Genomic DNA, 26931 nt, shown 5'->3' on the forward strand with positions numbered 1-26931 from the left:
GCTGTGTGCAGCTCTGCAATTCATCCACCTCTGAATCTGGCCACAAATCCATATTGTTTCTCCCCTCCTTAATAGGTATTCAGCTAACAGAATATCAGGTGATTCCCTGGGTGTCTGCTGCTACGTCTTGCAATGTACTTTCTTTCAAATTTAAAAGCTACATGCAGGTCTTAACCCGGATAAAAGCATAGGTAAATAATCATGCTAATACAGTATAACATAGAGAAGTGTGTTTATACCCTGCATTGGAGCGGACAGAAAGAGAGGACTATGGGACAGTTTCAGAGGGGGACACGTTTTTGAATTGGTAGCAATTGACTGATGATGTTTGATGCGCGCATACGAGTGGCTCTGATTTGTTTTTGTTAATACAATGTGTTCACAGCATCTTGTATCCCAGTTTTTCAGTTCTTTACATCAGTAGACTGCCATTCTCTTTGTCTATGTCTCACAACCCCCCTGTCTTTTCCCAGGGCGTCTTCCTAGCCCTCTTGCCCATAGCCCCACTATTTTGAAGTTTTTGTTCAGTTCTGGACTGATCAGTACATAAAACAAAGGCTATTACACTTTATTTCACATATTCTTTTTATTACTTTTTTTTGTATTTTATATTGTTTGGTATGGCTTTACAGTCAACGACTGTTCAGAAATGAACATTTTCTCACACACTATAAACAGACAAATGTTATTTTTTTTTTTTCGTCAACAAAATACACACGTGCATTTGGTTTTATTTTTATTTTTTATTGAATGGTTTGTTTTGTATGAGTCAAGGTTATTTTCTTCTGTTTCATTTTTTTTTTCCTCTTTAAAACAAAAAGAAAATGGATGGGCCTCTCAAATAGCGGCTGTGTTCCTCTTGTAACTGTTAAAATTTTTTGAGCATGCTATGAAGTCCATGCAATCCTTAATAAATCCAATTGAAGTACAGAATTTTGGTGGAAGAGTGCCAACACTGAAAGCAGGGCCACCACCCATGAGGAATTTATAATATAGGTCAAGCTTTTTTTTATTATTATTATTCCCCTGCAAGTAGTCAAAATTGAAAGCACATAATCATGGACTATAGCTCATACAAAGAGAATCTCATAATGAAATTCAAAATTTTCACATCTTTATTTGTTCATATCAAGATGATATGACATGTACACGTAACCCTTCAACTTCCTTAATGCTTGTGAGCTCAGGTTGTGAGGTATCTAATCTATACCTCTATATTTGCTTTCAGAAGCCATTGAATAGACAAAGGGCAAAGGGCATTGGTCTTTTTTAAGCGAGATGATGGGTAGAATTCACTCCAAATTCAAACATCTGGAAGCACTCAACAAGTTGGAAATGATGAAGACATCAAGATAATTTTCATTGACTTGTGGATATTGCACACCCTCCCTTAAACAATGGTCACGTTAATGCATTAGTAGGAAATATACCTTTGGATGTGTCTACACATAATCTGGTGCATGATTACTAAACTATGGTCATCTTTACACACATTTGTGGATTTTGCCTATCCACATTTGTTTCCCAGGGATCTTGAATGACTATGTGTATTCTACTTGAATACGCACATCTACAGTTTTGGGAATAAGTACATTTTGTCATTGTAGTTTGAGAATAACAATAATCAGTTTCTAACAAGAAATGGTAATAATAGACCTGCTTCTATCATCAAAGCCATTAGGCCACAATGTTTCTTATTAGGCCACAAAGTTTATGAAAAGGCCCGAAGGCGTTTAGCTGGCATTTCTGTTCTGTTTTTGTTGAATGCGTTTTATATTTTGCCGAAATATCTTGTTGGCCTTTGTACCATAGCATTTGTTCAAACTGTAACGATACACTGGAAATAGTATAACCCACCTTTGTTCAGGGATGGAAGACAAAACCTTCGCAAAAACTGTGATCACCACCACAAACATAGGACAGTCGACCAAAATCAGGAGTCTCGCTCACCATAATAACAGGAGTTGCCGCTTTTTATAGAAAGGAAAAAGCCACCAAATACCACTCAACTTGACATTGTTATCAGTCTCATACACACATAATGCACATTATTACACGGATCAATAGAAAGACAGTCAACAGAAAAGTGCTTACATCTCACAACAAGAGTCCGAGAAGTTCTCCTGATGCCTCATTGTCACCACCATTTCGGAGTAAGAACTCTTCACCATTACAACCGCTCTCACCATAATGATGGTGAAATAAATGAGGGCTGCACACAATGATCTTCCGGGAATCTTTCTCCAGTTCTCATGAGAGGATCCAGAAGTTTTGTGGTGTCCGCGTGAGAGATACTCAAGGGATGACGAGGCAAGCGTTGTAACCAAGACGATAGCTTTAAAACCAGGAAACAAGTCAAAAGACCATAGTGGCATTGCTTTGGAAGTCAAGCACTGTATCCTCCACTCGGGGAGGCAAAATGAGGCCGAGAGGAGAGGCTTTTCCTTTACATGCAGATCACTCTGACTTAATGCTACTGAATGTTGCTTGATGTAAAAGATTGATCACTGTTCTGTATATCCTTCTTCATTATCACCCATGCTGTATGTAGTGCATTGCTGGAGTTGGAAATGGGGAGTAAGAGTCAGGCAACGTCCTCTGTCATAGTCCTACTGACCTTGACATCAGATAGGCCTTTCAAAGTTCACCATGGCTCGGCGTACCTTCAACCAAAATGATTACTCTATGGCTTTAAGGAAATCTACATTGTAATTTTCTGGTGCATGTTTGACAGCCTTTTGTCTTCCTTTTGTCCTTCCCAGGAGTCTTGTGCCCTCCTCATTAAAACAGGTGTGATGAAGAGGAAACAGACAGAGCGAAGCCTATGGCTCAGATACCTGAGGAACAATACATTCATGTCAATAGTCTTGTTATATAGAAGTTGCAACATTACAGCATCTGACAATCAGAATGGGTCTAGTGGCTATAACTTATAAGGTAGCAGACAGTCATTTTAAACTGATCCAATTTTACCCAATAATAGTGTAATTATTATATATTCATATTATCTTTTATTTTTAAGCACTAACATTTTCTGCTGCGCTGTACAGTAGGGAGATAGTCTGGTTATTTTACATGAACATGACGTAAAATAAAACAGCTTACAATCTAGTACAGTATGCTGCAGAAATGATCTGGTGACTCTATAGTAATACTAAAAGCATAGGTTATATAAATATCAATTATTTATTGCTTGCTTTTAAGTTGCCCCTTCCTCTTATTTGCTGTCAGACTAATGAATCTAGCATTGTTTCCAAATTAAAAAAATTAAGCAGATACAACAACAATATAAAGTAGCTGTGGGGAAAAGGAACTCATCGGTAACTAGTATTTTTGACCCGTCACCAGCTATAATGTCCGGCGTTGCGGGGATTTTTCCCACCTCATCTCTTCCTTGTCCTCACTTCCCCCTTCCTGGGTTTGGAAGATCAGTTTGAAGGCTCTAGACAGAGTCATCAAGACATATTGTGCACCCCGATAATACAGGGGAGCGTGGCCAAATCTGGGAAGTATGGCTATGCCTGTTCTGTAAAGAATAAATTAAAAACTATGCATGCATATATCTGCTAACAAACTCAGGGAACAATCCTGTGTATCAAAACAGTGCTAGGGGAAGAAGAGAGTACGTGTTTGGAGTCACAACAAGCAGCCAGTGAGAGCTTTGAACAAAGGGGCGGGAGAGGGGCGTCCCTTCAGCTCTCACTGCAATTGTGCAAGACAGACATTTAGCAGGAATATATGATAGATTACATATATTCTACTGACTAATGTGCAATTAGTGTAACTTTGCTAATTATAGCCTGATCATCTATTACTCAACCTAAACTCCCACCTCGGGCTCTAAAGGGCTCAGAGTGGGAAGGGGTCCCAAGCATACTGTAGTTTGTTGAGTCTAAGGGGGTCCAGCTCTGTTGCCGATAGTGCAGGATGTCATTTATTAGTCTGCTGTCATGTATTCACTCATAAAGGTGGTTATTCAAAGATCTTTATTTACAACACCCCACAACAACATAAGCTTAATAGCAATGGCTTCACTTGTGGAAAGTGATAGCTCCATGGTTAAAGTTCATGATTTTTTGAGCATCGCAAAATACATTGTTACTACTCTAGGCGCTAAGCCAATTTGTGTTAGAGCTCTGCCCCACACATGTTATAACAAGCAGAGCCTGGTGCAGTGGCGTATCTATAATGGGTGCAGTGTGTGCGGGGCACACGGGACCCCAGGTCCAGGGGGGCCCCGCACCGCACACCCTGCACCCATATTATTTGAAACTTACCTGTCCGTGGTCCCGCAGCGGGTGTCAGCACTGCTAAGAACACCGGAAAACGGCCGCCGCGGCCATTATCCCAGTGTTCTGCGCATGCGCAGTAGACTCCGGGCACACTCTAGTGCCCGGAGTCTACTAATGCTCCGGTGGCTGCCAGCCGCATCGGCTGCCGGCCACCGAGAAGAGAGGAGGGGGCCCCGCACGGGGAATGCACACGGGTCCCTTCCTCCCTTAAGACGCCCCTTGCCTGGTGGTAAGTCGTTTTTACCACTTTGGATATGCACAGACCACCCATCATGGCCATACCCCATTGCCATTGCATATGTCATCAGTTATGTCTGTGGCCTATGCAGCTGTTTAGTAATAGCCAAAATGCTAAACATAAAACCCATAACAGCAAAAATACATCCTTTTCAGTTATAGTGATTTTGTGCTACATAATAAATTTCCATTTATTTAGTTCATAATGTAATGGAATTCTACTATATTAAGCTGTGCATGCATTTTCTGCTGTGGTTGCCATAACAACTAGGGTAATGCAAAGTATTTATTACTTAAGTACCATAATATATGTGCATTGTTATTCTGTTTATTGTTTCTTGTATATTTTCTGTAAAAAAAAAAAAAGCTAATGGATTTTCATCAACAGCTCCCATATATGTGGTATATATCCTACATAGCATTTCTGAAGATATATACCATTTGATTTAACCTCTGACCCTACCTGTTTATTGAGGCACACATTTATCATTGTTTATTATGTCTCATACTTAAAGCAGTTTATTGCATTATGGTCCTTCCAGCGTTTGCAGAGACAGCCATGGATATAGTTACAATGATCTATTGACTTGCCAATTGCTGGTGCTAAAGGGCCAATGGGACTGTTTACTGCATTTTAGGTGTCACCATTGTACATTTTAATGTTTTTATGATTTAAAAAATGTGCTCTCCTGTATAAAGTGTCCCAGAAAGGTGATGCGTCAATCATCGCAGCTAACGCTGATCAGTGTGTTGGATGTAAATGGGTGTTATGTCACACTGTGGAGCTTAGACGTCCACCTCCAACCCTCTAAAAACTAGAGATGAGCGGTTCGGTTTTGCTTAAACCGAACACACCTAAACTTTGGGGCTTCAAATTCGAACAGAGTCTTAGGTCAGGTCGAGTCCTAACTTCTCACCAAGTTTGGAACCTGGATTTAAAAAACGGATCTTACATATTTTCGATTGTTTTTAAGTCCCTCCTTCGTGATTTCAGGTGCTGTGAGGTGGTCAAAATTGACGGGAAATGAAAGTTATTGGTGTTAATAATACTATAGGAACAAAAACAGGTCCAAGTTATACGATTTTAGCTGCATTTATCAATTTTTAAAGAAATCCGAAAACCGAACCAAAACACTTCCGATTTCCTGCCATGGCAGAGGAGTTCCGGCGGCCATTCTGAGTAAGCTTAAACTTACTCAGATGGGCGATGACATGATGGCGGTCCGATGATGCGTCTTTGGGTGCAGCAATCGCATCTGCAATGCCGGCAGTGAGCGTCTTTTGCCTTCAGACGCCTCCTGCGGCATTACCATATTTTCGCATATTGCTGCATCCAATGACGAAGCAGCGATGCAAACCATGTATGACTCTGAATCAGGCCCTAAGTTCACAGGCAGGTGGGGGAAATAATGATTGGGGATCTGTTTTAAGAAAATTATCCTGTAATGTGAACATTTCCTACATAGGTCATAGGTCGTCATAGGTAGTGTCCAGAATTTAAGGGATAGGGGCAGTAACGTGTGTATTGATGGAAATGCTTTAAATGTTTTCTTCTCTGCCTTGGTGGATGGAAGACACCTGTATCATTGGTGACTTGTTATTAAGTTGCGGTCAAGAAAATGTTTCACCTCATTTTGTAGAGATCCGAAAACAAAAGTTATAAAAAAAACAAAACTACAAATAATTACTTTACATAGATTTAAACCCCCAGTGGAAATCATTCAACGCAATAAATGTAAATTGAAAACTGGGGACCAATTATTCATACCATGTATAAAGGCAAATCAATCAGTAGCTGATCAGCTGGATGGCTTCTAATTATTGGGCAAAGAAAATCCATACTTTCGCAAAAGGCCTGTAAATTAAACTGTAGATTTTCTATAATACCTTTTGCAATTGAGTAAAGTAATTCTCCTCTCAGTGCATCTGATATTAAATGATTTATGCCCCATCACAAACACCCAACCTAACAATGGTCTTTTTATTTTCCATGACAAGGCTTTGTGGCTAGTAGCTACTACTGGAACAGGAGACTATGCGCTCCACCAGATGTGTCCTTACCTAACTATATACAAATGTGGTGGCGGGGTAATATTCTTCATATACTGGTAGGTTAATTGGTTCCCAACAAAAATGAACCCTAGTGTGTAAGTATGTGCGTGTACATGATGTAGGGAGTATAGATTGTAAGTTCCATTAGGGGCAGGAACTGATGTGAATGGACAAATATTCTCTGTACAGCGCTGTGAAATATGTGTGCACTATATAAATAACTGGTAATAATAATAAATAAATAGTTGTGGTAACACCGAGTATTTTTCCAAAATGTTTTTTTTCCAACAGTTAACATAAAATATGGTCAACCACACTACAATTATGCACATATCCCCATCCCCATGAACTGCAAAGAAATCAATGTTCTTTTGTTATTTGTATCACTAAAAATAACAAAAGTTAATCATGCCAAATAATAACATTAGTGTTACGTTCTGGGTTATTTGTGGACCCGGGGTGGTAGGAGGAGCGATCACAGAAGCAGATTTGTAAATAAAACTAGGATTTTTAATAAGTGCTCGAGTGGACATATAATGTGGCAGTAAATAAAAGTCCAGGAAAATATAAATGTGCACAAGAGTTCTGTGGTGGGAGCAAAAGGGTTAATGTCCAGGTAGAAACAATTAGAGCAGTCCAGGTGTGCAGGTAGTGAAACTGAAAATAAACAAGCCAGGTTTGCAGATAGTGAACTGAAGTGCAGGATGTCAGCAGGCTCAGGCACTCAGGTATGGGCAAGGGTGATGGAGGTAGCGGGGTAGTCCAGTGGGAACTAGGAGCTGACAGGCAGACTGGCAGACAGCGAATTCACAGGAACAGGAAAGCACAGAGAACTCCCTCTCAGCTAGGCTGAGATACACGTTGCACTGGCAAAGAAGGAAGGCACTGACCCTTCCTAAATACCCCATGCCGTGCTGTTACTGGCCGGAGGGAACATGTGACTCACCAGGATTGGCCAGCTGCATCACATGGCCAGAAGGCAAGATGGCAGCGCCCATGCCAAACGGAATGGAGACGCCGCCAGGCCTTACCAGCGCAGAGTGACAACAGGCCCGCACAACAACGCGTGCAGCCAAAGCCCCCCGCCAGACACCAGCTCCGCCACCAGACAGCCCGCGCCACAATGACCTCACAGGTAACACTCGCCTAGTGCCATGCTGAAATACCCTGGCCATACCCTGGCCGTGACAGTACCCCCCCCTTTTGGGGTGGCCTCAGGACACTCACCAGGCTTCTCCGGATGGGCAGAATGGAATCTCCTGATGAGCGTGGACATCACGAGCATCGGTCCAGCAACGTTCCTCTGGACCGTAACCTTTCCAGTCCAGCAAATACTGTAGATGACCTCTGCGTAGACGAGAGTCCAAGATCTGGGCGACCTCAAACTCAACTCCTCTCTCCGTCTGGACTCGAGGAGAAGCAGGTAGAGCACTATGGAATTTATTCAGGACCAGGGGCTTCAATAAGGAAATATGGAAGGAATTAGGGATTTTTAGGTATGGGGGTAACTGTAGACGATAGGCCACTGGATTAATGACTTCTGTTATGGAGAAGGGACCCTCAGACGAAGATTCCGGGTGGATAGCCGGACCTGGCTTCCAACTTGCATGCGTGGAACTATTCTACGCTTCTTATCGGCCTGGGTCTTATAGCGAGAGGATGCCTTCAACAAATCAGACCGTACTTGAGTCCAGATGGCAGCAAAATTCCGCACCGTGTCCTCCACGGCCGGAACATCGAAAACAGGCAGGCTTCGGAATTCGGGAACACGAGGATGAAGGCCATATACAACCTGAAATGGCGTTTGGTTAGTTGACGAGTGGTAGGAAGCATTATGTGCAAACTCAGCCCACGGCAGCAAGGCAGCCCAATTGTCCTGGGAAGATGACATAAAAATTCTTAAGAAAGTCTCTAGATCTTGATTAACTCTCTCGGTGGAGCCGTTGCATTGCGGATGGTAGGCCGTGGAAAAGTTTAACTTCACTTGAAGAACAGAACACAAAGCCCTCCAGAATTTTGCAGTAAACTGCACACCACAGTCAGAGACAATTTCAGCAGGAAGGCCGTGTAGACGAAATATGTGTTGGACAAACAACTGTGCCAGGTCAGGGGCAGAAGGTAACTTCTTCAACGGTATATAGTGGACCATCTTAGAAAATCGGTCTATTACAACCCAGATAGTGTTGAAACCTTGAGAGACTGGCAGGTCTGTGACGAAATCCATGGAGAGATGCGTCCATGGACGTGATGGAGTAGGTAATGGAAGCAATTCCCCAGCTGGAGCTTGTCGTGATGATTTATGCTGGGCACAGGAGGAGCAGGAAGAGATAAACTCCATTATGTCTGCCTTCATAGAAGGCCACCAATAGTGTCTTTTCAGGAACTCCAAGGTCTTCCGAGTGCCTGAGTGCCCTGCGAAGCGAGAGGAATGTGCCCAAGTGAGAAGCTGCTTCCTTAATTCTGGGGCCACAAATGATTTTCCCGTCGGAGGCTGAAGTTGTAATGCGGCGAAAACTCTTGATTCCAAGACAGGGGTATTGCTTTGATTTTCAGATTGATCATCACAGAGGAGAGATCTCGATAGGGCATCAGCCTTCTGATTAAGTGCTCCAGACCGAAAGGTCAGGGTGAACTGAAACCTGGCAAAGAATATTGCCCAGCGGGCCAAACGAGGACTCACACATTGGAGGTTTTTGAGAAATAGGAGATTTCTATGGTCCGTAAATACAGTAAATGGAAACTTGGCGCCTTCTAGCAAATATCTCCATTCTTTCAACGCCAACTTTACAGCTAGTAGTTCTTGCTCACCTATGGCGTAGTTCCTTTCGGCAGGAGAGAATTTTTTAGAAAAGAACCCACACGGATGGACTCGGTTATCCTCATAACGTTGAGACAAGACTGCTCCCACAGCTTCAGATGATGCATCTACTTCCAACAAAAAAAGCCTGTCCAGATCTGGTTGTCGAAGGACTGGTGCTGAGATGAAGGCCTGTTTTAGAAGATGAAAGGCAGACTCTGCCTCAGGTGACCATTGGGCAGGATTAGCACCTTTGCGGGTCAAGGCTGTAATGGGAGCCAGCAGTGTAGAAAATCCCTTAATGAAGCGTCTATAATAATTGGCGAAACCCAACAATCTCTGAATGGCCTTCAGTGTCTGAGGTCGGGTCCAATCCAGAATTGCTTGTACCTTCTTGGGGTCCATTTCTAAACTGGAGCCAGATATTACATAACCGAGAAAAGGTACACTGGGCACTCCAAAGACGCACTTCTCCAGTTTGCAGTAAAGGTGGTTTTCTCTCAAACGGGTCAGGACCTCCTTAACATGTTCTTGATGTTTAGCCACAGAGGGTGAAAAAATCAGTATGTCATCCAGATAGACAACAACCGAAACATATAACAGATCCCGGAAAATCTCATTAACGAAACTTTGAAAGACAGCAGGGGCGTTACATAATCCAAAAGGCATTACTAAATACTCTAAATGTCCATCTCTAGTATTAAAAGCGGTCTTCCATTCATCGCCAGCTCGGATACGAATGAGGTTGTAAGCCCCTCTTAGATCTAATTTAGAAAAAATGACAGAGCCCTTGACCCTATCAAACAACTCAGTAATTAGGGGAAGAGGGTATCGATTTTTTACAGTAATGTCATTAAGGCCTCGATAATCGATACATGGTCTTAGACCACCGTCCTTCTTGCCAACGAAGAAAAACCCAGCTCCCGCAGGTGAAGTGGAGGGGCGGATGAACCCCTTTGCCAGGTTGTCCCGGATGTACTCGGTCATGGCTTGAGTCTCAGGCAAGGACAGCGGATAGGTACGACCACGAGGTGGCATCTTATCAGGTATCAATTCAATTGGACAGTCCCATTCCCTATGAGGAGGTAAGATATTTGCTTGTTGTTCAGAAAAAAACGTCGGCAAACATCTGATATTCCTTGGGAATGGCAGAAGAAACTAATGAAACTGTCTCACAGGTCGAATTTTTGGAAGACAGGATTTCTGACAGTCCATACCCCATGACAGAATCTGCATAGAACTCCAATCAATCCTGGGATTATGTTTACGTAACCAGGGTAGACCAAGAACAATTTCTTGAGAGGCCTCTGATATCACCAGGAATTTTAAGGACTCAGAATGAAGTGCCCCAATTCGGACCAATACAGGTTGAGTCTCTTTGGTGACTATCCCGTTAGTCAGAGGGCGTCCGTCTATCGAGGTCAGAGAGATAGCATGGTTGAGAGTCAAACAAGGTATCTGAAATTTATCAATGAAACTAGACGTTATGAAATTTCCGGCTGCTCCTGAGTCGAGTAGAGCAGTAGCAAAGACAGGTTTGGGTTTAAGATCCAAGGCTAGGGTAATCGTGAAATCTTTAATTTTTGGAGACGGGTTCATAACTCCTAACTTGATGTCTCCAGGATCAGTTAGGATTTGGCATTTCCCGGTTTACGGAAACATTAGATCAGCAGGTGACCAGACTCTCCGCAGTACAGACAGAGGTTCTTTTGCATTCTTCTCTGACGTTCTTCTTTGGAGAGGTGTGTATGATTCACCTGCATAGGCTCCTCTTCAGTGGGAGAAGGAATGGGACGGGTAGAAATGGAGGGGGTAAATGACCTTTGCCGGTCAGTTCTGTTTTTTTCAGCCTGACGTTCCCTGAAGCGTAGGTCAACTTTGATACACAATGAAATCATGTCGTTCAGATTAGTAGGAAGCTCTCGAGTGACTAGATCATCCTTTAGTCGGTCTGACAACCCATGCCAGAAGACCGAGGTGAGGGCTTCCTCATTCCATTTGAGCTCTGATGCTAAAATTTTAAATTGCACGGCATATTGACTGACAGGACGGACCCCTTGCCTCAGTGTCATGATGTTTGATGATGCTGATACAGTACACCCAGGTTCATCGAAAATCCTCCTGAAGGATGACACAAAGCCTGCGTAATTATCCAGTAGAGGATCTGAGCGCTCCCAGAGTGGGGAAGCCCATTCCAAGGCCTGGCCGGATAACAGAGAGACTATATAAGCCACTTTAGTTCTTGCAGTTGGAAAGTTGTCAGGCTGTATGTCACACTGATTTAGGATATGTCACACAGAGTTTAGGATTGCCGTCAAATTTATTAGGTAAAGGAAGACGTAAGCGGGAAGATGATCTGCCTCCTGTATTCCCAGACGCTGATGCGGATGTAGTTGCTGGTACTTCAGGGGTAGAAAAGGAAGTTTGCAAACTATCCTGTCGCTTGGACATCTCTTGCAGAAATTTAGCCATCTGATGCTGCATGTTTTCCAGATTTTCTAATCGACCAGAAATGCACCTGAACAAATCCACTCCTGACTCCTGATCCGTGGCCGGCTCCATGTGGCCAGTGCAAACTGTTACGTTCTGGGTTATTTGTGGACCCGGGGTGGTAGCAGGAGCGATCACAGAAGCAGATTTGTAAATAAAACTAGGATTTTTAATAAGTGCTCGAGTGGACATATAATGTGGCAGTAAATAAAAGTCCAGGAAAATATAAATGTGCACAAGAGTTCTGTGGTGGGAGCAAAAGGGTTAATGTCCAGGTAGAAACAATTAGAGCAGTCCAGGTGTGCAGGTAGTGAAACTGAAAATAAACAAGCCAGGTTTGCAGATAGTGAACTGAAGTGCAGGATGTCAGCAGGCTCAGGCACTCAGGTATGGGCAAGGGTGATGGAGGTAGCGGGGTAGTCCAGTGGGAACTAGGAGCTGACAGGCAGACTAGCAGACAGCGAATTCACAGGAACAGGAAAGCACAGAGAACTCCCTCTCAGCTAGGCTGAGATACACGTTGCACTGGCAAAGAAGGAAGGCACTGACCCTTCCTAAATACCCCATGCCGTGCTGTTACTGGCCGGAGGGAACATGTGACTCACCAGGATTGGCCAGCTGCATCACATGGCCAGAAGGCAAGATGGCAGCACCCATGCCAAACGGAATGGAGACGCCGCCAGGCCTTACTAGCGCAGAGTGACAACAGGCCCGCACAACAACGCGTGCAGCCAAAGCCCCCCGCCAGACACCAGCCCCGCCACCAGACAGCCCGCGCCACAATGACCTCACAGGTAACACTCGCCTAGCGCCATGCTGAAATACCCTGGCCGTGACAATTAGATGTTATGTAATGTGTATTGACTTCTTCCTACAACAAATGCACTTTGATCATTTTCCTTCTGCAATGCCTTTTCCTTACATCCAGGCGTGCAAGGAGATGTACCGACCCAACCTGAACTTATAAAGTCATACTCGGGTCAGATTCAGAATTTGGCACGATAGGCTTATGCCTATAGGTGACAGGGGGTAAGTGGCAAGGAGGGACAGTTGGGGGCATGGCCTATAAACAAGGGGCGTGGCCTCACGGGAAATGCTAGGGAGTTTAATGTTTAATTATTATATTTCCATTGAGAATGAGATGAACTATGCAGGGCAATGAAACTATATTATACTTGCTGACTTCTGCACTGTTCCCTTTTGGAAATCCTGGAGGTGTTAAATCGCAGCCTCGCCCCTCTGGTGCACAGTGCAGTGACATTGTGCATTGACGGGGGCAGGGCCCCGTTGACGCGACTCACCATGAATCATGTCATCACCTCCTGGACCTTACACTTCACTTGGGAAGTGGACCGGATCCGAACGGCTGGTATACTCTCACAGGGAGTCCAGCAGAGCTCCTTGAAAATCGGGAGTCTCCCATGAGTGGGCAGATGTGAGCTATACCATTATCAGTACCAGTGCCAGCAATACGCGAAGGAATGCTCTAACCAAAAAACAGCTATAGCTACCTGTAGTGGATAAGGTGGGGCATAGGATACCAAAGATAATCTGGCTGCAATTATGTAAGTCTGGCCCTGCTTATGAAATAGAGACTCTCGTTTTGTAGAAAGTCATTTTACTTCATATATACGGGCCTGATTCAGAGTTGTACACTATGCCGATGTTTTTGAGCGCTTCATTTGCCACAGAGCATGCGTCTGAGTCGCACTGTGCATGCATCAAGGTACATTACCATAACCGCACGCTGCGAGTATTTAATCACAGTGTGACTGACAGTCAGGGGGCATTTGGGGGAGGCAACGGGAATGTTGCCTAAAAACACAGATGTGTGTTCACCATTTCTCGTCTGCGATCCTGTATGCAGTAAACATAACTCCGGCGTCTTAGTTACGGCGCCCATTCTGAGTGACCATAGGACTCACTCAGGAAGTCAGTGTTTGCCGGATCTGCGTCTGATGGTGCGTATTGTACACAGCTGCGATGGCTGAGGTGGGCGTCTCAGTAAAAGTCCCGACCACTGGAGCATTAGCATATCGCAGCAGTAATAGAGTACAACTCTGAATCAGGCCCATTGTATCGGATATAGTAATTGTATTCTACAGAGGCCATCAAATTCAAAAAAATAAAACTGCCCAATCACCTGGAAAACTGTGTACAGACAGCAAGGTCATGATACCATAGGGGGAGTCAGATAGGACCTCAGAGTGCACAGGATGTGCCTGAGAATTGCTTTGGTTTATCACGAGTGTCCACTAAGGGCCTGATTCAGAGATGGACGGAAATGCAGAGCGCACACAAGTGGCTGTGCAATTCCTCCATTTAAAATGGTGTCAGCCTGGGATCACCATAGGAGCAATCGCGACCATCAGTAGCGATTGTTGTACCTGTGGCCAGGCTGCGGTAGCTGAAGCTTACCGCAGCCTGACTGAATCCTGATGGCTTGCGAGGCCAGGAAGTCTGCGTCCACTGACTCAGACCATGGCCTCATCCCTCCCAGAAAATGGGGACGACACGCTCCCTTTTCCGTGGAAACGCTGCACAGGAACGCCCCCGAGCCGCCTCCCAAACGCTGCAGCCTTTCAGTCAGGCTGCGGCTGGGAGGCACTGCAAGCAAACTTGCAGATGGAGGGCAGCACATGCGCCATACACATCCTGTCCATGCACCATCCTCCCACCATCAGAGATGTGCGCTAACCATCGTCTTAGCGTACATCTATGAATCAGGCCCTAAGATCCCTCTTCAGCTTTTGATGATATCTCTGCTAACTAGGCTTGTGAGGAGGTGGGGGGCCTGATATTGCCTCAATGGCCTCCCTAATGGTGCGTACACACTGGGCGATTAAAGTGGACGACTGAACGATAACGATATCGTTATCGTTCAGTCGTCCACTTTATCGTCCATTTTTAACACAAAAAAGATGAACGATGACGACGACGCGCGTTCCCGCGGGTCGTTCGTCATCCTCGTTCATCGGGCTGACATGCAGGCCAACCTGACGACCTCGTCAGGTTGCTGCATGTCAGGGAATGGGTGAGAGAGCCCGGCGCTGAACGATATCGCTAATGATATCGTTCAGCGGCTGTGCTCAATGTCATGAACGACATTGAGCACAGCCTGCCGGGGACATACTAGACGATATCGCTCAGGGAGCATATCGTCTAGTGTGTATGTACCTTAACTGTGGAAGGTAGTTCTGCCACTATGCATTCTGGAAGATAACATCTCCACAAAGGGTTCTGCACTGCACCTCCACTGTAGATTACCTTTCTAGGGCTTGGTGCTGCTATTGGATACATGCATGTAATGAATGGTAAGAGTTGCAGTTTAATGCCGCTATCATTGTACAGAGCAGTGGTATCACTGCAGACTTCACTTCTCTCACTAGACCGGCATTTTGAAATGAAACAATATAACTGTTACTGTGATTCACAGGAGGTATTTCTGGGGGACACAATAATAAAACAACCATAACAGTCCTTGAGCAAATATTATTTTGCTGTATCTATTATTTAAGGATGGAACTATCCCTTAAGGCCACCTAGTTTCTCTCTGATGAACTGCTTGCATGGATGACCTCACCCCACCTTCTCTATCAAAACAGCCGTCCTGCTCTAGTCTAGTCTCCTTTCTCTGCAGTACAGCTTGGATAGCTAGGCATAATACAGACACACACACAATCTTTCACTTAATTCAGAAATATTTATAATCTGACTAGATCAGCCTACGCTGCACATTTCATAGTACTAATCATACAGAATATATCTGATTCTGCAACAAATTAGCTTGACTTTAATTATACAGTACATTTCAATTAATCATTGACATATAGCAGCAGATCCTGTGGTGGGATTAGCATGATCTTCCACAGAAGATAACAGTCATAGCCATGTGGACAATACTATACATGCTTCTAGACTGTAAGCTCTTACGGGCAATGATGTAGCAATGACCCATGACACCCGGAGTGCCCCATCCATCACTGCTGACAGACACATACATACATACATAAACACATCAAATCAACCCCACATGATGTTGCTGTACCTTGAAATGGGCTGCGGAGCGAGGCGCTGGAGACAGAGTCCGCCCCTGTACCTGATGCTGCATTTCCCGGTCACTGAGAGGCTGTGATCGCAGTGACCTCAGCACAGTACTTCCTGCCTGGGAGCTGCGTGCATGTAGCAGGGGAGTGAAGGGTCAGTGCGCAAATGAGTGCGCTGAGTGCCACTGCTACAGTATATCTGCTCAGCTGTGATTCACAGCTGAGCGGTAACTAGGGGGCCTCTTCATGTAGCAGTGGAAAAGCCCTTTATTAGTGATAACAGGGCATTTCACTTCGTCCTATTCAAAGAATACCGTGGAGATATCTCAGAATCCTCTAGCAGTGCCCCTAACTAGTGTACATATTGCATCCCCATACATCAGCTTCGCTTCTCAAAAAGATTTTGCCATCTCAGGATGGCGTACTGAGCCTCCTGTTCTTCCCACCCCCTTCACTAACAGCTGGCCGATCAGAGGTGCCCAGACTACTCGGCACAAAGAAGCAGTGAAGATGTACAGTATATGCTTCTGGGACCTGGGTCACCACAGACCACCGTTTGCCCACCCCTGCCGACTTGCTCTGCCCCCATGCTAATCAAGACTACACACTGCACCCCACCCCCTTGCCGACCTGCTTGCCCCCAAGCTCATCTAGACCGGCGATGCACCCCTCCCCACACGCAGTGTCCTAGTCTGCCCGTCTGCTGACCCAGAATGCCAACTACTTCACCCTCCTACCTCTGCTGACCAGGTCTGCTCAGACGCTGATCCAGACTGCGGACTGCTGCACCCACTGACCCAGTCTACCCCCACTGCTAATCCAGACTGCCCTCCGACTGAGTTATTAACTGCTCCTCTGATCATGGCACTGCCGGTGCAGGTGCAGTAAGATGACGACATATCGGACATTGATATGATGTGATATATAGGGGTCTATTTACTAAGCAGTGTTAGGAGACAGTGAAAGGAGATAAGGTATCAGCCAATAAGCTCCTAACTCTAACTTTTCAAACAGCCTGTGAGATGTCAGTTGGGAGCTGATTGGCTGGCACCTTATCACTTTTCACTCTGTCTCCTAACACTGGGCCTGATTCAGAGCCGGACGCTCTGACAAGAGCGCTCGCTCTGAATCAGGGCCCTCCTACCTAAAATTGGAGCGGCCTCCTGGCCGCTCGCATAGCTGTGGGTGACCACCCACAGCTTATGCGAGCGGCCAAAAAGATGGTCGCGATGGTCAAGACCATCGCGACCATTGGGCTTGCGACGAGACCATGCGGTAGGGTCTCGCTGCCGCAAGCCCAGGAGTGCTTTTGGCTCTATCAGAGCCAAAAGCACTCCCACTGACATCACTAGTGATGTCAGTGGGGCAGGCCCCAGACGGTAGGCGTTCCCATGGGAACGCCTCGGTCTGGGCAGCAACGCCCCCAGCACGCCCACCAAAGGGGGTGTGCTGTCACTCACCATCGACAGCACGCCCCCTTTGGTGCAAGACCCATAGTGATGGCTTGGCCGTCGCTATGCGGGTCTCGCGCATGCGCACGACGGAGCTCCCTCCGTCGTGTGCATGCGCACTAGGGCACCATCGACCCACTTGCGAGTGCTCAGGGCTCGCGAGCGGGTCTGAATCAGGCCCTCTGCTTAGTAAATAGACCCCTTAGTTCAAATTACTGGTAGCCATTTCAGTTTCTACATGAATAGACCCCTATGCCTTTCCCCTACCCTATGTCTCATGTGTGTCCACTTGCTGCAGTCCTTGTTTGTCACTGTCAAGTTTTAAGCTGAATTTTTTCTGTCTTCGTTACAAATTATTTTGTAAATTGCGTCCATGCATTTCTTAATCTTCTCTGTAACTGTGCATACAGTACCTGGTATTATGTTTAGGGCTGTATTCATTATGTTAATTATCGGGGTCTGGACAAATCTTTTCACTGCTCCTTTCAGAGCAGTGAGCCAAGTGCGCATGCGTGACCTATAGGCCACGCATGCCCACAAGAGCCCCGACGTCCAGCGGAAGGAGCCGAACAGGGGCGGAGGAATCTGTAAGGATCCTTCTTCGCAACCCGGGAAGTGGCGAGTACGGGAGCATTCGCCATCTGGCGAATGCTCCTGCAGTCAAGGTCCAAAAATATTGAATTCTGTCCCCATATTAGTGTATGGGGACAGCGGGCAATTCTGGGAGAGGAAAGTAAGCAGGAGATATCTGTGATACTAGTGTATGAGGACAGCGGGCCATTCTGGGAGAGGAAAGTAAGCAGGAGAAATCTGTGATAATAGTGTATGGGGACAGCGGGCCATTCCACCAGAGGAAGGTAAGCAGGAGATATCTGTGATACTAGTGTATGAGGACAGCGGGCCATTCCTCCAGGGAAAGGTAAGCAGGAGATATCTGTGATACTAGTGTATGAGGACAGCGGGCCTTTCCGCCAGGGGAAGGTAAGCAGGAGATATCTGTGATACTAGTGTATGAGGACAGCGGGCCATTCCGCCAGAGGAAGGTAAGCAGGAGATATCTGTGATACTAGTGTATGGGGACAGCGGGCTATTCTGCCAGAGGAAGGTAAGCAGGAGATATCTGTGATACTAGTGTATGGGGACAGCGGGCCATTCCGCCAGAGGAAGGTAAGCAGAAGATATCTGTGATAGTAGTTTTTGGGGACAGCGGGCCATTCCGCCAGAGGAAGGTAAGCAGGAGATATCTGTGATACTAGTGTATGAGGACAGCGGGTTATTCCGCCAGGGGAAGGTAAGCAGGAGATATCTGTGATACTAGTGTATGAGAACAGCGGGTTATTCCGCCAGAGGAAGGTGAGCAGGAGATATCTGTGATACTAGTGTATGGGGACAGCGGGCCATTCTGGCAGAGGAAGGTAAGTAGGAGCTATCTGTGATAATAGTGTATGGGGACAGCGTGCCATTCCGTCAGAGGAAGCTAAGCAGGAGATATCTGTGATATATCCTGCTTTACCTGATGAATGGCATTTTCACCTGCATTTGTAGAAATTAAGTGATGATGAATAGATCCATTAGTGTTTTCATGTATGACTCTCGGGCACTACAGAATCTATGGCACCATACAAAGAAACGGCTGCAGGGGAGAAAGTGTGCTGCCTGGCCACGCCTCTACACTAGACTGGAGTCAATTTTTTTTTGCCGGCTGGTGGTGCCGGGCACCCAGCACAGCAATTCAATTGTTGATAATTTGGGCACGAACAGCCTGAGGAGGTGAGCAGAAATGTGTGACAAGTCCTGGTTTTGGGAGCCCTAACCTGGACTTTATACAGGTTTAGCTGATGTACACAGCTAAGCCCAGTCTAATTTCCCACGAAGAGCATGATAATTAATGTGCACCAAAAACAATTGCATTACACCCATTAACTACTGCAACATAAAAAAACAATCGAATCGCCCCCTGTGAGCGCAGATTGGTGGAGCAGTAAGGCATATGATAAGGAGGAAAAGGGTAGACATCGCAAAATATACATCGGTAGTGAGGAAACATTGCAAGCTCACTATCAATGGCATAAACATTGATATCAGAACCAACAAATTGATGGTTCCAATATTTTAGCTTTCAATTCCAATCCTTATCGGGCACTGTCCCGAAGGAGAGAAAGTAAAAGTTGGCAAGTATGAATAAAGTCAGTCCTAATACCATTCTTCTATATCAAAAACAGAAAAGTTGACTGTAATGACGACAGTAGTCTCATAACATACTGAAATTTCCAATCGTTTTTGGAGGACCTACAAATGATTGCGCTGAACAGATAGATACACTAAAATTTGGATATGACCCTCGTAATCCTTGAAATCTGCTGAAAATTTGGTTCATAAAGCCACCAATATTTGATGGCCCTGGTAATCCCAGCATAACCATGGCATGTCTATATTGGGCGCAGGGAGTGTGCTGCACCCATTCCATATACTTTCCTGCTGCAATGGCTGTTTCTGCCTCAGAAGAAACCTCTGGGAAAATGGTGGTGGCACCATTTTGCCAGAGATATGTGCTGCACATGCGTGAAGAAGGAGGACCTGATCTGACACTGCACACAGGCCACCTCCCCTCATAAGACACGCCTGTTTCCAGGTTCAATCACCCACCCAATAAAACACATCTGTGTTGCATGTCGGGATTCTTTTTGGGTATATATTGATAGATAAATCATAGCAGCAAATATAAAGTGTCGAAGCTGAATAATTGGCTAAGACAAGTTCAGGTAAAAATTTTATCGCAACGACGTCATCTCACGACTGGCGGCAAGACGCCATCTTGAAAATGAGATCGCAAGACGCCATTTTGCGAATGGCAGCCTAAGTGCCATTTTAGATAAACTCACATTTTAGTACATGTGGCGATAATACTAATAGCACCATGCGTTTGCATCTATCACCATTTCTCATACACACATTAATACACACAATTGCGCTGTTAACTAGTCGCATATTAGCGAATGCATAGGACTTTGTATGAAACCGCTGTTTTATTAGCTTTATGCGCACACATCTGCCCCAAGTTAACTAGCGTCCTTATTTCAAACCCTGAATACCCACACATTACATATTCACACATAACGTTCAATAAGCTCTAAAGTATATGATTTAAGTTGGTTCAGTTAGTTTAAATGCTGAGAAATAAAGATATTTGATAACTAAGGTATTATACATGCTAAACAAGTCATGTTTGGAGTTGTACTGATGCGTATCCTTTTTACAGTATTCCGGTGGGGAGATCGCATCATGCATTCCCGAGTTATGGATCACAGAGCCTAAAAGCAACAAAATGTATATTTTAGAAACAACTGTTAGGATGCTACGAGAGGCGTGAAGAGGAAGACCCCCAGCTGTTAGAGGCAGGGAGAGTCTGTTTGAACCAGCCTATTAAATGTGCTGTAACAGATGCTTCACCCCTGAGAACCAATGATATCAGCAACAGACTTCCCTATTGTCCTGTTTATTCTGGGGGGGTATAAATATGAGTGCACGAACGCTGGTTCTGAGTCTTCGTGCTGAATGATGAGGGGTCTCTTGCTGATGCCTATCTCTGGGTCCGGAAGCACCTGCGTATGTATACTGTACTTGGGTCTGTATAATTTCCTTTTGCGCCTAAATTGTGTCTTGATCAATTGCGTGTAACTGTCTGAACTTTTACCTGAATATAACTTGTGCTTTGAAACCACAGATTCCACATCTAAGTCTTTATTTATGGTGTGACTGCGTACGCAATTAGCGTCATCCTTAGAAGGTATAGGCAGGACATTAGAAGGTATAGGAAGGACATTAGAAGGTATAGGAAGGTGTGTATAGAGGTTCTGATCCAGTATCGTTAAAAGGTTTCTCCTATTGGTAAATCCATCTCATCCTGCATCATGCAGTATGTAACACTGTTTAAATAGAATTTTATTTCAAAGAGACAAAAATACACCATTACCTGTATAGATAAACATATAAAATAATCCTGTATTTTGATTCTCAGGAGGTGTATTAGTGTATAATACTAAATAAAGGCAGCTGACAAGTGAATAGTAAATACTGTATGAAACCAGAGATATACAAGCTGCACATTGCAGGGCCCGATGTGAACGTAAGCTGTGTTTATTCATACATGAAAACTAATCAAGGCATTTGCAGCAGCAGAATTTGTAATTAGCAGTGCTCATTAGAGGAGACAGACAGGGCCATTAATAAAGCTTTGAACAGATTTTTGAAAGCATCAGTATGTTAGGGAAGATGAAAAAAGTGGTATTTGCGGTGATACACATTGTACAAGTGTCACTGAACAGCAGATAAATGTTCCTAATTTGTTTATGGCTCCCTTACTGCCATCATCTGTAACAGGGACCTCAGTCTGCTGAATGCTCATAGAGGGCCTGATTAGGTGCAGGCTATCACAGTCGCCACTGTGTCTTTTGTTGCAGAGCGACTGCGTCTTTATGCTAATTCTGTAGCTAATAGGATTTGTACAGAGACGCCCCCGCGGCTGCGGCTCTAATCCATCGCTATGCGCATTAAGACAATCACGTCAGTCGCACCATGAGAAATTGCACCAGCCCATCGGAGGAGCAGATTCTCTGTCTTAACATGGCTCTAGAATTAGTGCAACGGCAGCAAACGAGGCAGTCACTGACCGTGACACGAAGACATCTGACTAGCCACCCACAGAAGCCCACTGACATTGTCTCTCTCTGCGTCCAAATGCGTTCTGTGACTCCCAGTGGTACCCATCAGGATGCATGAGCAGAGCGATTCAGACACATGTGCAGACGGAAAACATTGGGCGCTGGCATGCAGCATCGACACTTCATGCACCTCTAAACCAGGCCCAAAATGTTCTGTTTTAAGATAGAGTGGCAATACGTTGCCACTGGCCAACTGGTGCTCTGGGCAAGATTGTAGCTGGAGTCCATCTCACTGGTGCTGGCATGGGGGAGAGATGCACAGAGGAGCCGTCACCAGACATGACCTCTGCCAGCACCGGCCTTACAGTCAGTCCTTTTTCTGCATTGTGACAATAAGTGATAGCGTCTGCTGGCGGCTCCTGCTGTCAACTTGCGGGTAGGTCCCCTTATTTACTTGGCACCCCAGTGGAGTGATGGCACCCTAGGTATTTGCCCATATGTCCTATGCCCAAGTTCACTCTGGTGCAATCAGGACTAGAAATGAAACTCATTTGGACTGTGAAGAATATTGTACAGAGATATTCCTAGTTCATTCGGCACAAATAACAGAGACGTTTTGGATGGACTGAACCCATCAGGATACTGGTGATTTTTTATGATCTGGGCAATGACATAATACAATGTACAGAGTGGTCCAAAAGTCTCCATACATAGAGGAGCCGGATCCTTATCTTGGCATAATGCTAAGTCCATAAAGAGGTGGTAGGGCTGAGATGACTCGATTCCCAGAGAAGACAAGTATGCATGTACTGTAGTATAGAAACAACTCAAATCTATAAAAGTCCAAAAAAGCAGCCCCAGAACACATACTGATGTAAAGGCTGCATATTTTATGCAAAGCTCATAGAGTTTACATTACAAAATGGCAGCAGTTGGGATATATTGTAGTGGAGGTAGACAAGTAAACGCGTTTTACAAAATAAAATGTGCTGCACCTTCACAGATTTTCTTGTTCAATTAGCTCCCCTATTGCTTGAGAGACTAGGCCAGAGTTTCCCAGATGTGGTCCTCAGGGCTTCCCAACAGTTCAGGTTTTAGAACAAGCCATGGTTGAGCACAGGTGACTTAATTAATACCTTAGTCAATTTGATTTAACCACCTGTGCTTAACTGTGTATATATGAACTGTTGGGGAGCCTTAAAGATCGTGTTTGGGAACCTCTGGTCTAGGCTGTTATAAATGTATAGCTTATTGGTTGCTATGGGTTGCAGCACATAATTTCTGTACAATATACCGTAAATACCAGCAATGTAAATATTTTAATTTTGTAACCCATAAAGCCTTTCAAAATAAGCCTACATTATATGAAAGAGTCAATAATTAATTCCCATATCTACAATGTTGTATTTAATTTACAGTATAGGGAGCAATTTATGTCACTTGCATTTTTATTTGACAGCTTTGTATTTAACATCCACCTACTCTCCCCAACAAATATAATAGAGGTAGCAGGTGTTGGATAGTTCACAGTTGGATTTCTTCCCATCCTCATGTGGCCATTATCCAAGAACTTACACACACTTAACCCCTTTCTAATGAAGGAAACCTTACAAAACTGTACAAACATAGCTTAGCCCGTAATCTAGCTCAGATGGAGAAAAAGTAAAATATGCCCTCAAAATAGTGCATTCACCACCCTTAGGTCTCTAGGTAGGCCTAGCTACTTTGTATTGGGCCTAATGCATCACTGTTTGAAATACAGAGATTCCCTTCTTTCGAGGGTGCCTCTATGTCTGTATGAGCAAGGATGAGGAAGTTTGAGGCTAGTATATTTGGGAATGCTGTCACTTACTCTGACTACTTCCTTCGTCATCAGTCTGGTGTTTTGTGATCAGCGAGTATTTTCTTTCTCCCCTGTGTATTGCTGAGGACAAGTGAAGCTGGCCCTTAGCAATGAAGTGTTTTAACATAGCATTACAAATTAAATCTTATCATATTAAAATTATGTGTCTACTTTGGGACATCCAATCATCCTTAATGCCCTATCCCCCTCCCCCCTCCTGTAACAAACAACAGAGAGAGGAGGGACCTTGTCCTGTCGCAAGGCGGCTCACAACACAATAAAACTCAACTCATCCAGTCCTTTTTAGTAGATTAAACTAGACATTACTGTGTACGCTTCCTGGTTTGCAGGGTGCTCACTTAAAGTGATAAAGGTTGACAAGTATTTTACTAGGCTGCTATAGAGAACAGGTAATTTAACCAAACTACCTTCCATTTAATTACATTTCAGACTCAAGACACCTTGTGGCAAACTCCAATGGACTGTGCTGACTATTTTAATAAAGAGCTCAGCAACAGATAGATCTGATGGGTTTGATATTAATCACGTATTAAAGCATATACTCAATCTACATCCATCCTATCTAGTTCCCACAGCCCTCAATAGCCTCACTCCTTGGTGGTGCCCAGACACGTTCATTATCATAGGTCTACAGGCCACCAGTGCTAAACATTAATGCCCTCTGACCAATGTGTTATTATTTAACCCTAAATTTGATATTTCTGAACAAATTCAGATAATTAGACTTTGTGATTTACCTACAAGGAATATTCAGTCACTTCTACTGCTAGTAACATGAATTCCCAAAACTCTGTACATCATGCCTTAATGAGTTCCCTCTATAAAATGTACTATAACAGGCAATTTCCACAGCTTGAAATTAGTTTACAGCACATTCAATCACAGGAATAGACCAGAAGCTGTATAACCAAGGTGTGGAAAGACAAATGTGTTTCTCAGTGCTGTAACAGCGATCACCATTGCCCAGACAGTGCTGGGCCTGCTAAGGATATATGTGATAGCTAAAGTACTTAGGATGTCATGTTAGACCGATTTGGGTCATATGTTAACATAATTGCTCCATACTTTATAAAGGGTTTGTGTTTATTAACATTTACTTAGCAGGAAACCTGTCCATCCTACAGGCTCTTTGCCTTAGAATAAATTAATTACCCAGAGTCCTTTAGGGATTTCATTAAGGAAAAAACCTATATCTCATTCACGTATCACTATGTTATAAAGCTCATTGCTGTGGGAAATAAGTGTCAGCTTAGTGTTTTTCTGACATAATGATTACTGATAACATTTAGGGGTAAATTTACTAAAGTGAGAGTTTTTAGAAGTGAGTTTTAAAAGTGATGTTTCCCATAGCAACCAATCAGATTCTAGTTATTATCTTCTAGGAGGTGCTAGTTAAATGTTAAGTAGAATCTGATTGGTTGCTATGGGCAACATCACTTCTACAACTCACTTCTAAAAACTCTCACTTTAGAAAATTTACCCCTAAGAATGTAGTACTACAGTATGTATTTATAGGGTTTAATAACTTTTAGAAAAATCCTCCTTACATTGACAAGCCTCCTCCCCTCCTAATTTCCTGAAGCCAGGAGCTGGACAGTACTGAATTGAGCAGTTCTTCCATTCAGATCAGCATTTGACTATATACGAGGGTTGATTGGAAAGTAACGAGACTGATTTTTTCATTCGGAATCAGATGACTCCACAGGATCTGAACATTTTTATTTTTCAAAGTAGCATCCTTCACATTCAATACGTTTTTTGCAGCGTTTCAACAATGATTCAAAGACAATAAAAAAGATGGGGGAAGGGTTACCCGAATGGCGCTAAAACATAGCAGGCATACACAAAAAATTTAATGAACTTATACATCCCTTAGCCTCGATGAGAGCCCTTTTTGAATTTTTCTTTTATATTTTGTCCACGGTGTCACTATCTTTTCTCTCGTCACAATGATAGACATATTCTCTGTCTATCAGTTATCCATAATATAGCTTTGTGCATCCAGAAATTCTGATTACAACCAACACCACATCTCTGAGTGTACCCCACTCACAGGATATAAACCGTGTGTTTTCGTGTAAAGGTATCTTTAAACTACAATCCCCACCAAATGTGAAGTAGTGGCTTAATTTCTATAAATTTAAATTTTCACCTGCTTTTATAGAAATTAAGTGATGATGAATAGACCCCAATGTGAGAAGATGATGAAACAAGGTCCAAGGTCACACTCCTACTGTTCACCTCTTCCCCATACTGGGCCTCATTCAGAGGCGGTCGGAGGATGCAAGCGGTCGCTCAGAAACTGGGCGGCCACTTGTATCCTGACCGCCCGCTTCTGTTGCGGTCGTTAGGCTGTGGGTTAACATCTCTAACGACCGCTCGGGTGATGGTCGCGATGGTCAGAGACCATCGGGGCTTACGACGAGACCCTAGGGTAGGGTCTCACTTGTCGTAAGCCCCGGAGAGCTTCTGGCTCTCAGAGCCGGAAGCTCTCCACTGACATCACTAGTGATGTCAGTGGGGCCTCCCCCAAACGGCAGCCGTTCCCATAGGAAAGCCTCCGTTTGGGCTGCCACCCCCCCGGCCCGCCTTCCAAACCTTTGGAAAGAGACCCGCTACGACCAGCGCGTGCGCACTGGCAAAACATCGAGGCGGCCGTGCGGTCGTAGACCGTACGGCCGCCTCTGAATAAGGTCCCCTATGTAAGCTTTCGGGGCAGGGCCCTCCTCTCTCCTGTTCTTCCCTTGCATGATCCTTGTCACTAGTGCTCCTCTCCTCTTCAGTGACACTATTTGCTTGCCCATATATTGAAATACAGGGTCATTGAGTCATTCTTACTCTCCCGTAACCTGCAGGAGGCTCCCGATTTTTAGGGTAGTCTCCCAGCATCCATCCTGAAACCTGCAGGAGGCTCACGATTTTTATGGTAGTCTCCCAGCATCCATCCTGAAACCTGCAGGAGGCTCCCAATTTTTTGGGTACTCCTCCAGCATCCCGCCCACTTCCTAGTGAATTGGGTAGAATGGAGAGAATAATACCGG

At 44.5% G+C, this 26931-nt stretch overlaps 1 protein-coding gene across 5 annotated transcripts in view; it reads right to left on the bottom strand.

The window, feature by feature from the left end:
- Positions 1-621: 621 nt before the first annotated feature.
- Positions 622-26931, bottom strand: part of SYT3 (synaptotagmin 3) — a 373682-nt gene continuing 347372 nt past the window's right edge. For all 5 annotated transcript variants that reach the window (XM_088482948.1, XM_088482947.1, XM_088482944.1 and 2 more), the window contains one exon: positions 622-2837. The gene's annotated coding sequence lies outside the window, so the exon portion shown is untranslated. The remainder of the gene's footprint in view (positions 2838-26931) is intronic.

The sequence above is a fragment of the Taudactylus pleione genome, unplaced genomic scaffold (assembly GCF_031769625.1).
Source record: "Taudactylus pleione unplaced genomic scaffold, aTauple2 ptg000301l, whole genome shotgun sequence".
Taxonomy (NCBI): Eukaryota; Metazoa; Chordata; class Amphibia; order Anura; family Myobatrachidae; genus Taudactylus; species Taudactylus pleione.